General features: G+C 39.8%; 1 pseudogene; it reads right to left on the reverse strand.

Moving 5' to 3' along the window:
• Positions 1 to 9,058: 9,058 nt before the first annotated feature.
• Positions 9,059 to 9,176, reverse strand: LOC126291324 (5S ribosomal RNA; annotated as a pseudogene).
• Positions 9,177 to 14,395: the final 5,219 nt, after the last annotated feature.

Raw genomic sequence — 14,395 nt, forward strand, 5'->3', positions numbered from 1 at the left:
GGGTGATAGTTGTAGGTAAACAACTAGTATTCTCTCATATGACTATTTATTAGCACTTCACGTCTACACCAATACAAGTCCATGAGGCTCACTCCCGTTAGCGGAAAACATCCTCCAAAACTCTCCATCTCAAAGATAGCACACTTACACTCTTTACAAATATCGATATTTACGGCGCTGCACGCCACAAGCACAATGCTAAAAATACCACATATAAGTAACTAACTAACTCCACCGAAAAGGCCATGAAGGCCCAACGGTACCAACGGTCATCCTCAGCCCGCTGGCATCACCAGATGCCGATATCGAGAGGCGTATGGTCAGCACAACGCTCTCCTGGCCATGTGTCAGTTTCTGAGACCATCACATATATATCCTACAACTAAATTCATTCCAGCAACTGATACAGAAGTTTCAAGTCTAATCCAGTAAATAAAACTCAAACATCCATCTTGCATTAATGGTGTTATATCACATCTCATAAAGGAGCGCAGAAAAGTCTAATAAAACCCATAACACAGGTGTCGAACACTGCACGGAGGCATTTTTCTAGGTTCACTAAAAACAAGTAAATCAAAGCCAGTCTTTAGGAAAGAGAGCAGATATGAATTAGGTTCTACATTCCAATATCTTTGATCTCCACTTTCACAAAAATCTATAAAATGATGATAAGGAATAGAATTGCAAGTCTTATAACCAAATTTAAAATACTACACTTACCACAGCATGGTTTTGGAGAAGGGAAGTCAATGATAAAAGTAACAGATTTAGCTGAGCATGTTCTGAGTTCACTTGGCAGATGTGTGGGAGCTTCATGGGCCTGTCTAAAGCATGAATCAGTCCAAGATAATGGAGAAACTGTATCACTGTGGGTTTCAAGATGTCCACACCTAACACAAACACACAATCCATGGAAAAAAAAGCCCTGATAGCAGTGAGCACAGGGTCTAAATCCAAATAGAAGCCAGCTCATGTGGCATACTGACCATGACTGAGCCATGGCCATTTGCTAGTGGCACACTGTAATTGGCCTCACTCATATGACCTGGTTGTAGTGTCCCCAGCGGCATCTGACCATGGCTAACTGCTATGCCCCTGATCAGCTATCGACTGCGCTCACTGGTGTGGGTGTTAAATCCTTCACCTCTGGAATCAGTATGTAAGGCCTAAAATGACATGATTGATGCTGGTGTCAGCAGGAAAGGGAGGGTGGAGGGGCAACTCTCTCCATCAGGATTTAGGATCACTGGCTCATGCCCAACTCTGTCAGGCGGCCTTGACTAGGTCTGTGTGAAGGGTGGAAGTGGCAGCATGCCCACAGTGAGAGACTGCTCCAGTGTCACTGGGATGAGGAATGGTTGCAATGGAGACTGGTACTGCATCCAGACAGCACAGAGGCAGAGGTTGTATCGTGGCACATGTGATGACCTCACCCCATAGCAAAAATAATTACCATAATCTGAACTGTAAAGTCACCCATAATTCTAGTTGTAAGACCAAACTATTTGTTATGTTTCTCTATGTCAGAATCCCACTTTATTTATGAACTGAAAAACCAAATGTTTACAAAAAACTGCTCTGAAAATAACCTAAGTCAATAAAATTGAATACGTACTCTCTGAAACTTCAAAAACATCAAATACAATATCTGACAGAATTTAGAAAAGGTGAAAAAATTATATGAATGACATAACACTGTTAATAATTACATGAACACTGGGGGGATTCACCATACATCTGCCCACTTTTGAGTATAACCACATCTCTCAATACTACAACTTGTAGCAATACAATACCAAAACTTTTATTACAGTGTAAACATTCTCACGTGTTTTCAGATTTGCGCCCGCAGCAGGAAATGCACCAATGGTGAAATAGCAGCTTTTATGTCATTGGCTGGGTCTAAGGAATTATGGCAGTCACCATAATTTACGCGTGCAGCTATATTTAGTGACAAAATATCTTATTAGTCACTATCACATTGCTGCACTCTTAACAGTACATAAAATCACCTAAAATAATATGGCTGCAATAATTCTGACATGCAAGGAGAAATAGTTCTAATGAGAGGAAGAAGTATATATATCTGCGTCTGTGTATGTGCGGATGGATATGTGTGTGTGTGTGCGAGTGTACACCTGTCCTTTTTTTTCCCCTAAGGGAAGTCTTTCCGCTCCTGGGATTGGAATGACTCCTTACCCTCTCCCTTAAAACCCACACCCTTTCATTTTTCCCTCTCCTTCCTTCCTTCCTGACAAAGCAACTGCCAGTTGCGAAAGCTCGTAATTCTGTGTGTGTGTTTGTGTGTTTTGTTCATGTGCCTGTCTGCCGGCGCTTTCCCGCTTGGTAAGTCTTGGAATCTTTATTTTTAATATATTTTTCCCATGTGCAAGTTTCTTTCTGTTTTATATATATATATATATATATTGGTGTCTCAACAATGACTAACATGCAACTATTAGTTCATTAATGGTACTTTTATTTTCAGTAACAGAAAGCAGACATTAACAAGCAAAGAACTGATCTGAATAGAGTTCATAATTCTACTGCTTGTAATAGAGAAAGTAAGTTTTTGATCAGGGGATTGCAGTTTGGCAGAATATCTTAACTTTTCATTACATACAAAGTGTTGTGTTGGGCAGCACGTCTTTGACGGTTTACAATGTTGTGAGCAGGATACAGGCAGTTCTGCTAGTTAATTTTCTCCAGTGAAATGCGAACAAAGTTTGTGCACAGCTGTATCAGTAACCCAGTGGCGATTTACGAACCACAAGACTCTGGTATGTGACTGTTGTTGACATGTCCCTCTTGCAAAGCACATTACATGGACAGTGTTTGTTTATATGCTTTGTGCACCATCCATGATGCTTTCATTCAGAACTGCACAGTTCGTCACATTCATACAGCTGTAGCCACAAATACACAGTTCATAGAATTGTACTTTTATGTGACACATTCTGTAAAAATGTTCACTCTGTTCTCTCAGTTCAAATTTTTGTACTGTCATTGAAAGTCAGATATACTGCACAGTTCATTAAAGTCTCCATTTTCATGGCTTGAAGAATGTGAAAGACAACAGTTTCACGACATTCGCCTAAAAGCATTGTTTGTGCCAGTCGCAACAAAGCCTTGTTAGCAGCATTTTCACAGTCTTGTTTATTTACTTCTAAACTTCACTGGTGATGGCATTACGTACCACAATGGTAAAGCGAATTGACATTCTCTTAGTTCGGTATCACAGTCCATACAATTCTGGGTGCTTTTCTTAAAAACATAGTATCATTTTCCCGCACACACTTCACACACACACCGTCCACCATACCTTCTACTACACATCCTCTGTTCAACACTCCATATTGCTATCACTGTCCCCTGTCTGCAGATGTTATATCATTATTGTAAATTACATAAATCTTTGTAAATGTTCTTGACTGTATTTTTCACAATTAATAATATACCAAACAAGAAATTTAAATACTTTTCCACAATTGCATAGCAAGAAAGATATTTATCCATTGGCAAATGATATAATCGCAATTACATCTTTACATTTAAAAACCACAGTACTATGTTACATCATCATAATTACATGTGCCGGTAAGACCAAAGAAAAAAATAGAAAATGAAAGAAAATAATGGGAAAAAATTTTATACGCATAATTCACAATGCCTTCACACACATGAGGCATGTGTAGAAGCCATGAGGCTTTGCTGGTGGTGGCCTTGATGTCCCATCCAGAGATCAGCATCAGAGGGAAGGGCAGGGGCACAAAATCCAACTGTGGTCACAGCTGAAGCTGGTTGTAGTGACAGGTTAGGCAAATGTGCACAATCACATCATCAAAAATCTGATGATCCCTGTGACCTATGATGACCCCTTGCATCCATCCCACACACTGACTGAACAAGTGTGCCTAGATACTGGTGCTAAGCATGTAATCAGGCCATTACATGGGATGGGCATGCTGCATGAGATGTAGGAGGTCTAACAGGGTCTTGTGCCTATGTCCATGAGGATTTCAGTCATACTAACCCTGTTGCGAGGGGTGGACCTCTATATTGTGTGGAAGCTGTACAATTCATTCTTGGTGGATAATGACATTAAGGCCATCCGAGTTTTAATGGAGTGAACTATCCATTAGCATCTGCATTGGAGACAGGGTGGAAAGGAGTGGTGGTCAGATGGTCAATGCCACTGTGACAGCAGGAGGCCTGGAACTAAGTCAACAAAAATCCCAGTCTATTGTCCAACACCAGGGCAAGAGGTGCCCCTCAATGGTCAAGATTTTCTCAGGGGCATGGAAGGAGGCAGTGGATGGCATGTTCATGACAGACAAAAATTTGGAGACCAGCAATCACATAGCACCCTGAAACAGCTCCGTAAAATCAGCGTGGCTCCTCTTCCAATGGTGATTGGGATGGGGCTACAGTGAAAAACATTGAGCTGAGGACACTTGATTGAGAGAGCAGAGAAGACAGAAACAGCAAGTGTACTGAATGTTGGTATCAATGCCTGGACAGTAAACATGGCACTTGGCTGATTCCTCCATGCACGTTATCCTCCAACATGATGCATGAATGAGTTGAAGATGCAGGACTGGAGTGGGGGTATAATCATTACCTGGAAGCCAGAGTCCTTTTTGGCCAATGTTAATACATCCTATATGACATTCGGCTTGTAACACAGCACAAAAAAACTGTGAAAAACTGGGTTGGCCTGGCAGGTAACAAACAAAATCTTGCACAGGACTGGGTCGCAGGATGATCCCGAGGCAACCTTTTGTGCTGTCATTGGGTATTTTTCCAAATTTGTTTACAGCTGTTGATCCAGAGCTAAACAGACAGACTTCTACAACTGAATTCCATCTCAGGGCCAAGAGAGGCTGGAAGGGCCATCTGTGTTGGCATGCTGGGCCATGGGATGAAAATGGATTTCATTATGGTACCCACTTAAAAACAATGCCCAGAAATCCAGACACTGTGCTGTCTTATCCCAGAGATTAGACTGATGCCCAAACAATAAAGTTACATGTTCGTAGTCAGTCAGCAGATAAAATTTGCTGCCATACAAATATACATGAAATGCCTCATCTCCATAAAAGATCACTAAAGCCTTCTTCTAAGTCTGGGAGTAGTTGAGCTGCATTTTGCAGCAAAGGCGATTGGGTGCTCTGAACCACTTGACAACTTAGACAAAACTGCTGCAATGCCATACTGTCCATTCACAGGGGCAATGACATACATGGTGTTTATGCAACCAGACATGGAGACACCTTGAGACTGTCCTTAACGTGCTAAAAAGCCTATTGGCAGGCAGCCTACCACAGGGATTTGATTCAAATGAGTGCCTTCGTGAGTGATGCGTGCCAATTGGGGAATAAACTTGGTATAGTGTGCGATTTGAGTCTTTAATGTTATGTCAGTGATCTTGTTGACACTGTTGCACATAGGTATTACACCTTTGTGATTCACACACACAGATATTAAATTCTATTTTCAATTTGAAACTCCCACCACCAAAAACTATTCTCTCATTGGTCCACTCCCAGCCCCCCTTTTTTCAATGTTTATTTTTATTATATTATAGAGTTAAATATATATGTGACCCAAAAACACTTGTGTTCTTCCCAATGTGGTCCATAAGTATATTATGAGTGGCCCAGAAACAATCGTGAGGCAATGGGTACAGGTTATGTTACCCTGTGAATTAATAGTGAACTTAAAATCACCACAGACTTGTTTGGTTTTTTAATGGCCACCGTAGGCTCTGCCTACTGACTGGTTGAAACAAGAGAAATAATGCCTCACTCTATGCCAGTTTTGTGTGAACAGACTCTCAAACTGCAGTTGACAGTGGGTAATCTCATCAAAATTTAGGTTAATTAGTTACATGTTTCATAGGTAATCTTAATGAATCTTTTATTGAAATGATATGGAATGAATCAGTTTACCTTCATTACTGATAAGTCCTACTCATGCAACTACATTTTATTCTTCTTCTTCTTCTTCTTCTTCTTCTTCCTCTTCCTCTTCCTCTTTTACTGGCTACCAGTTTTTAAGTAGAAATTCATCGATGGAATAGAAGGAGTTGACCAGGAGAAATGATTTTAATTAGACTTAAAACTTGATTCATTACTTGTCAGACATTTTTTGTTGTTGGACCATGACCAAAAACTTTCGTTACTGCATACTGAACTCCTTTCTGTGCCATGGACAGCTTTAACAATGGGCAATAAAAGTCATTTTCCCTCTAGTGTTGTAGTTATATACATCACTGTTCTCCTCAAACTGTGATGGATTAGATATGATGAACTTCATTAGCAAATATAATTATATACTGTGATAGCATGCTTAAAATACCTATCTCCTTGAAGAGGTACCTGCATGATGTCACTGGGTGAACACCACATATCATCACTGCTCACCTTTGTGAAATCAGTACTTTCTTTCTAAGTGATCAGTTACCCAAGAAAAGTTTTCTGTACCACATCACTGAGTGGAAATTTATGTTAGGAAGTTAATACATTTGTTTCCAAGATTAGCACTTGTACAAGAGCACACAGTCTCCCATCAGGCGCCTCCCCAGGTGGCGGATAGGGGAATGCTCACCAGATATGGTGGGTACCGGGGAAATAAAATACCTGGGGTGGACCAAAACTAGCAACTGCTGCCTTGCAGTATGATATTGGCTTATCAAAGGCTAAAGGAAAAAAAACCTTGAGTAAAAATTACCTGGTCCTCTGGGTTGGGGGTTGTGCAGTGGGCCAGCTCCTCACTCACATAAAAACATAAAAATGCTAAAAAACCTAATAATATGCCTCAGAAAAATTGGAACTTTGGGCGACGAACTGGCAATGAGAAACAGAAAATGATGTTTGGATGCTGGAATGTGCAAGGTATTTCCACTAAAATAAATTTACTATCTGCAGAACTTGACATGTTCAACATGGATGTTGTACTCTCTGAAACAAAGAAGAAAGGCCAAGGAGAAGAAGAACTGGATAATTATGTACATACCTGGAGTGGGGTATCAAAAGCAGTAAGAGCCAAAGCAGGAGTCTCCATTATGATAAAGAAATCATGGAAAGGAAGAATCACAAATTGGACATTCATCAATCAACGTATTATAACTGTTGAAATGACATTATTTGCTAGGGAAGTTGTGATTATTGGTGTGTATGCACCCACGAACAACACAAAAGATAAGGAGAAAGATACATTCTGGGCCACCCTCAGGGAGACTACTGAAAAAATCCCAAGAAGAAAGGAACTGATTATCATGGGAGATCTGAATGGAAGGGTAGGAATTAGAGAATCCTGTAGAATAGTAGGAAAACATGGAGAGGACGAATATAATGACAATGGGGAACAATTGATTGCAATTTGTGAACAATTCGATCTAAAAATTACCAACACATTTTTCTAACATAAGGACATTCCTAAATATACTTGGCAACAGAACACTAAATAACTTATCATTGAGCAAACAAGTAGTTTCAAGGCAATAGATGTCAGATCTTATAGAGGAGCCCAGTGTTGATCAGACTACTATCTAGTAAAAATGAAGTCTTTCTGGCCACGGAAGAATGCGAGCAATGATACAAGTAACATAAATAAAACGAACCAGACTGAGAAAGATGAAAATTTACCTTTTAATATTGACAGCCTACAAGACAAAAGTATCAGAACACTCTTTTCGGCCAGGATGGAAAGGGAACTGGTTGAATCATTTGAAGGAAGTACAGAGGAAATGTATGACTATATAAAAGCTAATGTGAAAATCATAGCAACAGAATATTAGAGAGTGTGGTTCTGTATGGAATGGAGACCTGGACAATTAACATGAAGCACATTAAAAAATTACAAGCTCTAGATGGACTTCTGGAGAAGATCAGTAAGAATCTCCAGGAAAGAAAAGATAATAAACACCAAAATAATAAGAAGAATGGAAATAAAAGAAAGAATATATGACGTAATGGATAGGAAGAAATTACAGTGGTACGGGCATGTACGACGAATGGAGAAAACCAGAATACCAAAATTAATACTGGAGTGGGAACCGTAGGGGAGAAGAAGAAGAAGAGGATGACCTATGACCACCTGGCTCCAGAATGTACAGCACACAATGAGGAGAATGGGCGCAGAGGAAGAGGACACACAAGATCGAAACACCTGGAGGAATATTTTTAAAATATATTTTAAGAACTTTATTGTTTGTATTGTAATTTCCAAGTAAATTATTATGTTGGAGATAAGCCTCTGTAATGAGGAAAAGCTCAAAATAATAATAAAAAATAAAGAGCAAAACTAGATGAACTTAAATGTCTGAGAATCTCAGTAATATGCTTCCTCTAGTTCAAGTTTTCATCAGTATGTACACCCAAAAATTTGGAGCATTCTACCTTATTTGCTGACTTCTGCTCATGTGCTACAACAGTTGTTGATATGCCTACACTTCTACAGAACTAAATGTAGTGCATTTTTTTGAAAATTTTGGGAGAGTCCAATTTCAGAGAATCATTTGATAATTGTTTGTAAAATATCATTTACCATATTTCTGATGCTTCCTCTCTAATAGGATTCATTATAACACTTGTATTGTCTGCAAACAGTACCAATTTAAGCAAGGTCATTTGCATGTAGAAGGAACAGGAATTAACTCAAAATTGAACCCTGTGGCATTCCCCTCATTATTTTTACCCCCATACATTAAAATGTTCTACTTTTCTGATATTGTTTGAATTAATCAGTACAACGTTTTACATTCCATTTGTTAAGTATGAGTCACACCTGGCGTGTGTAAAGCCATCAATTCCATTAAACTTGAGATTTTCTAAGAGATTATCATGATATAAAAAAGCACTCTTGTTAGGCCACGAGAGGCCTACCGGGACCATCCAACCGCCATGTCATCCTCAGTGGAGGATGCAGATAGGAGGGGCGTGGGGTCAGCACACCGCTCTCCCGGTCGTTATGATGGTATTCTTGACTGAAGCCACTACTGTTCGCTCGAGTAGCTCATCAATTGGTATCATGAGGCTGAGTGCACCCCAAAAAATGGCATCAGCGCATGGTGGCCTGGATGGTCACCCATCCAAGTGCCGACCACGCCCGACAGCGCTTAACTTCGGTGATCTCACGGGAACCGGTGAATCCACTGCGGCAAGGCCATTGCCATATTATCATGATATATACAGTAAAATACCTTGGATAAAAGATAACAACTGGTGATGTACTATTACTGAAATATTGTACTATTTGATGAATAAATGTATAAGTAGTATTATCAGTCAGGCAACACTTCTGGAATCCAAACTGTAGTACATCAAGTAAATTGCTCCACTTAAGCACTTAAGTGTGCAACTGCTATTGAGTCCATTAATTTTTTTAATATTTTGGAGAAAGATGTCACAAAGGTAATTGGACAGTAATTATTTAAATCTGTCTTGGAACCTTTCTTATGAAGTGGTTTAATAATTGCATATTTTAACCTGTCTGTAAAAATTCCCTGTACCTGAGATGCATTGCATATACCACTATTCCGAAAAGAAACTTTGAAATAAGGAAATTGTGTTCACAATACGCTAAGAACAACATACTGAATACAAGCTGCATCGAAATCTGCACACAAAGCATGGAATGCATTTTAACTATGAAGGGAAAAAGGTTTTTTTGTGATTGAGTCAGTGAAATGATTAACGGAAGACTTTTAAGAAATAGAACAATCTGTCAGCTTCCTGTATGTCCTACTAACAACAGTGAGGAAAGTAAAATGAGGCAGAAAGAAGCATGAAAAGACTACTAAGCTGGTGATCCCAATTTAAACTAAAGTATGTGATGCTTTAAATATGACTCCCAAATAACCAGTCATGAGTTCCTGTCTAATAGGCTCAATGATATTAATGTACCATTAACTGATGAAGTAAAAGATATGTCAGCGTTACACATTTCCGAACGGTGGTTTAACCCAGAATTAATTCAGAATATGAAAATAAATAGATTCATTTTGTCTTCCTACTACTGCAGGAAAAACAGCAAACAGTTTGGGGTGGTAATTTACATAAAGGTAAATATATATCTTACTACCCTGCCTAACTTCCTGTTGTTGTGATCTCCAGTCCGAAGACCAGTTTGATGCAACTGTCCATGCAACTCTATCTTGTGCAAGCCTCTTCATCTCCAAATAACTGCTGCAACCTATATCATTCTGAATCTTTTTAGTGTATTTATCTCTTGGTCATCCTCTATGATTTTCACCACCTACACTTCCCTCCAGTACTAAATTGGTGATCCCTTGATATCTTAGATAGTGTCCTATCAACCAATTCTCCCTTTGGACTGGTTGTGCCACAAATTCCTTGTCTCCCCAGTTCTATTTAGTACCTCCTCATTAGCTATGTGATTGCTCCATCTAATCTTCAGCATTCTTCTGTTGCACCACATTTCGAAAGCTACTGTTCTCTTGTTGCCTAAACTGTTCAGTGTCCACATTTCACTTCCATATATAGCTACACTGCAGACAAATACCTTCAGGAAAGACTTCATAACACACAAACCTATGTTCAATGTTAAAAAATTTCTCGTCTTCAGAAATGCTCTTCTTGCCATTACCAGTCTACATTTTATATCCTCTCTACTTCAGCCATCACCAGTTACTGTGCTGCCCAAATAGGAAAACTCATCTACTACTTTAAGTGTCTTGTTTTCTAATCTAATTCCACTAGCATCACCTGACTTCATTTGAATGCATTCCATTAGCCTCGTTTTGATCTATTTGATGTTCATCTTATATCTTCCCTTCAAGACACTGTCAATTTCATTCAACTGCTCTTCCAACCAGTGGCAGGTACATACGAGGGGCATGTGCCAGCCCCCCCCCCCCCCCCTGCAGGGCCACCTAATTTGCCCCCCTCCCCCCACCCCACCCTCCAAACCAGGCCACAAGCTATTCATTTGTTTCTTTTGTCAGTCGATTCAACTGAATCGAGTTATCAAGTAGTTGTACTTTCCTAAGTAGCACATGCATCCGCATCATCATATTTTATACGTTTGTCTGGCCAATAGATAGACAACACATACCTACGAGAAAAGTCGCGGCCATTCTAGTGATCTCGATACGTTATTCTGTCTGGCGCTTGTTTGAGAAAAGCCTTGAATATTCTACTGTTTTCTTGTACAGAGAATCTTCGATATGTAGCATTATAAATATGGACTATTTGCCGAATAGGCGAGGAGTTAGACGTGGAGACAAGTGTTCCTCATCTTACAGGAAGTCAAAGACACATGGAAAACGGTGACCATAAAGAACTGTTTTTATTCCAGCACTCGACCATGTTACGACTGATATGAGACAACATTTTTCTAAGAAAATATTTATCATTTAAAATTCAACATACTTTTACCCTCACAACTACTGAATCATCATGGTAATGATCTGGCACATAAATTGAGTCAGTGCTTAACTGAACTATCATTCTTTGAAGAAGACTCACTCTTTGGGATTAAAAAGAGACTAATGGGAGAGATTCTTCGATACAAGCAAACGAGCATAAATGCCCTTAATTATCATGATTTTGTTATGCAAACGTTGTCTATTTGTCCTAGATCTGACTATCTTACGTAAAAATACATGGCTGAGGTCAACAGTGAAGGATGATTGACTTAATGGCTCAGCTCTGTTGAACACTAACCTGACACTGATTGTCCTATTGACGATGTAATTAACCAATTTGCCAGGAAGAATAGGCACACAGAATTCATCATTTAAGGAAGAGAACCACAACTGTAACTTTTTTATATCAGAAGATGGCATTGTCTTGTATATGTGTATAATCAGTTTAAACAAAACTTTCTTAAACTTTGCATATGACTTGATTATTTTTTATTACGGTAAAAGCTCAACATATGTTTACTGCCCCCTCCTAGTCTTTTTTTTTTTTTGTGTATCCGCCACTGCTTCCAACTCCTTTGCTGTCTCAGCAGAATTACAATATCATCGGCAAAACTCAAAGTTTTTATTTCTTCTCACTGAACTTCAATTCCTATTCCAAATTTTTCGTTGGTTTCCTTTACTGCTTCTACAATATGCAGATTGAATAACATTGGAAATAGGCTACAACTCTGCCTCACTCCCTTCTCAACTACTGCTTCCCTTCCATGCTCCTCCACTCTTACAACTGCACTCTGGTTTCTGTACAAGTTGTAAATAGCCTTTCACTCTCTGTATTTTACCAGTGCTACATTCAGAATATATAAGAGAGTATTCAAGTCAACATTGTCACAAGCTTTCTCTAAGCCACAAATGATATAAACGTGGGTTTGCCTTTTCTTAATCTATCTTCTGAGACAAGTCATCGAGTCAGTATTACCTCACATTTTCCTAAATTTCTCTGGAATCCAAAGTGGTCTTCCCTGAGATCTGCTTCTACCAGTTTTTCCATTCTTCTGTATAGAATCTGTGCTAGTATTTTGCAGCCAACTGATTTTTCAGCAATTTTCCCAACTGTCAGCAACTGCTTTCTTTGGAATTGGAATTATTACATTATTCTAGAAGTCTGTGGGTATTTCACCTGTCTCATAAATGTTTCACACCAGATGGAAGAGTTTTGTCACAGCTGGCTCTCCCAAGGCTATCAGTAGTTTCCACGGCATACCATCTATTCCTGGGGCCTTGTTTTGTGGTCAACCCTTCAGAGCAGTATCTTATCTCCCATCTCATCTTCATCTACCTACACTTTCCTTTCTACAATATTTCTTTCAAGTTCATCTCCCTTGTACAGACTCTATATAATCCTTCCACTTTTCAGCTTTCCCTCCTTTGCTTACGACTGGCTTACCACCTGAGTGAGCTCTTGATATACTTAGAGCTGTTTCTCTTTTCCCCTAAGGCCCATTTAATTTTCCTGTAGACCATATCTATCTTTCCCCTAGTGAAATATGCTTCTAAATTCTTAGATTTGTCCTCTACCCATTCCTGCTTGGCAATTTTGCCCTTCCTGTCAAGCTCATTTTTGTAAACATTTGTATTCCTTTTTGCCTTTAATTATGTCTGCTTGTGTCTGTGTATGTGCGGATGGATATGTGTGTGTGTGTGTGTGCGCGCGAGTGTACACCTGTCCTTTTTTTCCCCTAAGGGAAGTCTTTCCGCTCCCGGGATTGGAATGACTCCTTACCCTCTCCCTTAAAACCCACATCCTTTCATTTTTCCCTCTCCCTCCCTCTTTCCTGACGAAGCAACTGCCAGTTGCGAAAGCTCGTAATTCTGTGTGTGTGTTTGTGTGTTTTGTTCATGTGCCTGTCTGCCGGCGCTTTCCCGCTTGGTAAGTCTTGGAATCTTTGTTTTTAATATATATATATATATATATTTTTTGCAAACGGAGGCTGCTTCGTCAGGATAGAGGGAAGGAAAAGGAAAGATGAAAGGATGTGGGTTTTAAGGGAGAGGGTAAGGAGTCATTCCAATCCCGGGAGCGGAAAGACTTACCTTAGGGGGAAAAAAGGATAGGTACATACTCGCGCACGCGCACACACACACACACACACACACACACACACACACACACACACACACACACACACACACACACACACACACACATATCCATCCATACATACACAGACACAAGCAGACATATTTCTGCTGTGCGCGCGAGTATGTACCTATCCTTTTTTCCCCCTAAGGTAAGTCTTTCTGCTCCCGGGATTGAAATGACTCCTTACCCTCTACTTTAAAACCCACATCCTTTCATCTTTCCTTTTCCTTCCCTCTTTCCTGACGAAGCAGCCGCCGGTTGCGAAAGCTCGAAATTCTGTGTGTGTGTTTGTGTGTTTTATTCATTGTGCCTATCTACCGGCGCTTTCCCGCTTGGTAAGTCTTGGAATCTTTGTTTTTAATGTATTTTTCCCATGTGGAAGTTTCTTTCTATTATATATATACAGGGTGTTACAAAAAGGTATGGCCAAACTTCCAGGAAACATTCCTCACACACAAATACAGAAAAGATGTTATGTGGACATGTGTCCGGAAGCATTTAATTTACATGTTAGATCTCATTTTAGCTTCGTCAGTATGTACTGTACTTCCTCGATTCACCGCCACGATTTCGTACAGGATACTCTACCTGTGCTGCTAGAACATGTGCCTTTACAAGTACGACACAACATGTGGTTCATGCACGATAGAGCTACTGCACATTTCAGTCGAAGTGTTCGTACGCTTCTCAACAACAGATTAGGTGACCGATGGATTGGTAGAGGCGGATCAATTCCATGGCCTCCATACTCTCCTGACCTCAACCCTCTTGCCTTTCATTTAGGGGACATTTGAAAGCTCTTGTCTATGCAGCCCCGGTACCAAATGTAGAGACTCTTCGTACTCGTATTGTGGACAGCGCTC

Source organism: Schistocerca gregaria, chromosome 1 (assembly GCF_023897955.1).
Source record: "Schistocerca gregaria isolate iqSchGreg1 chromosome 1, iqSchGreg1.2, whole genome shotgun sequence".
In the NCBI taxonomy this organism is placed as follows: Eukaryota; Metazoa; Arthropoda; class Insecta; order Orthoptera; family Acrididae; genus Schistocerca; species Schistocerca gregaria.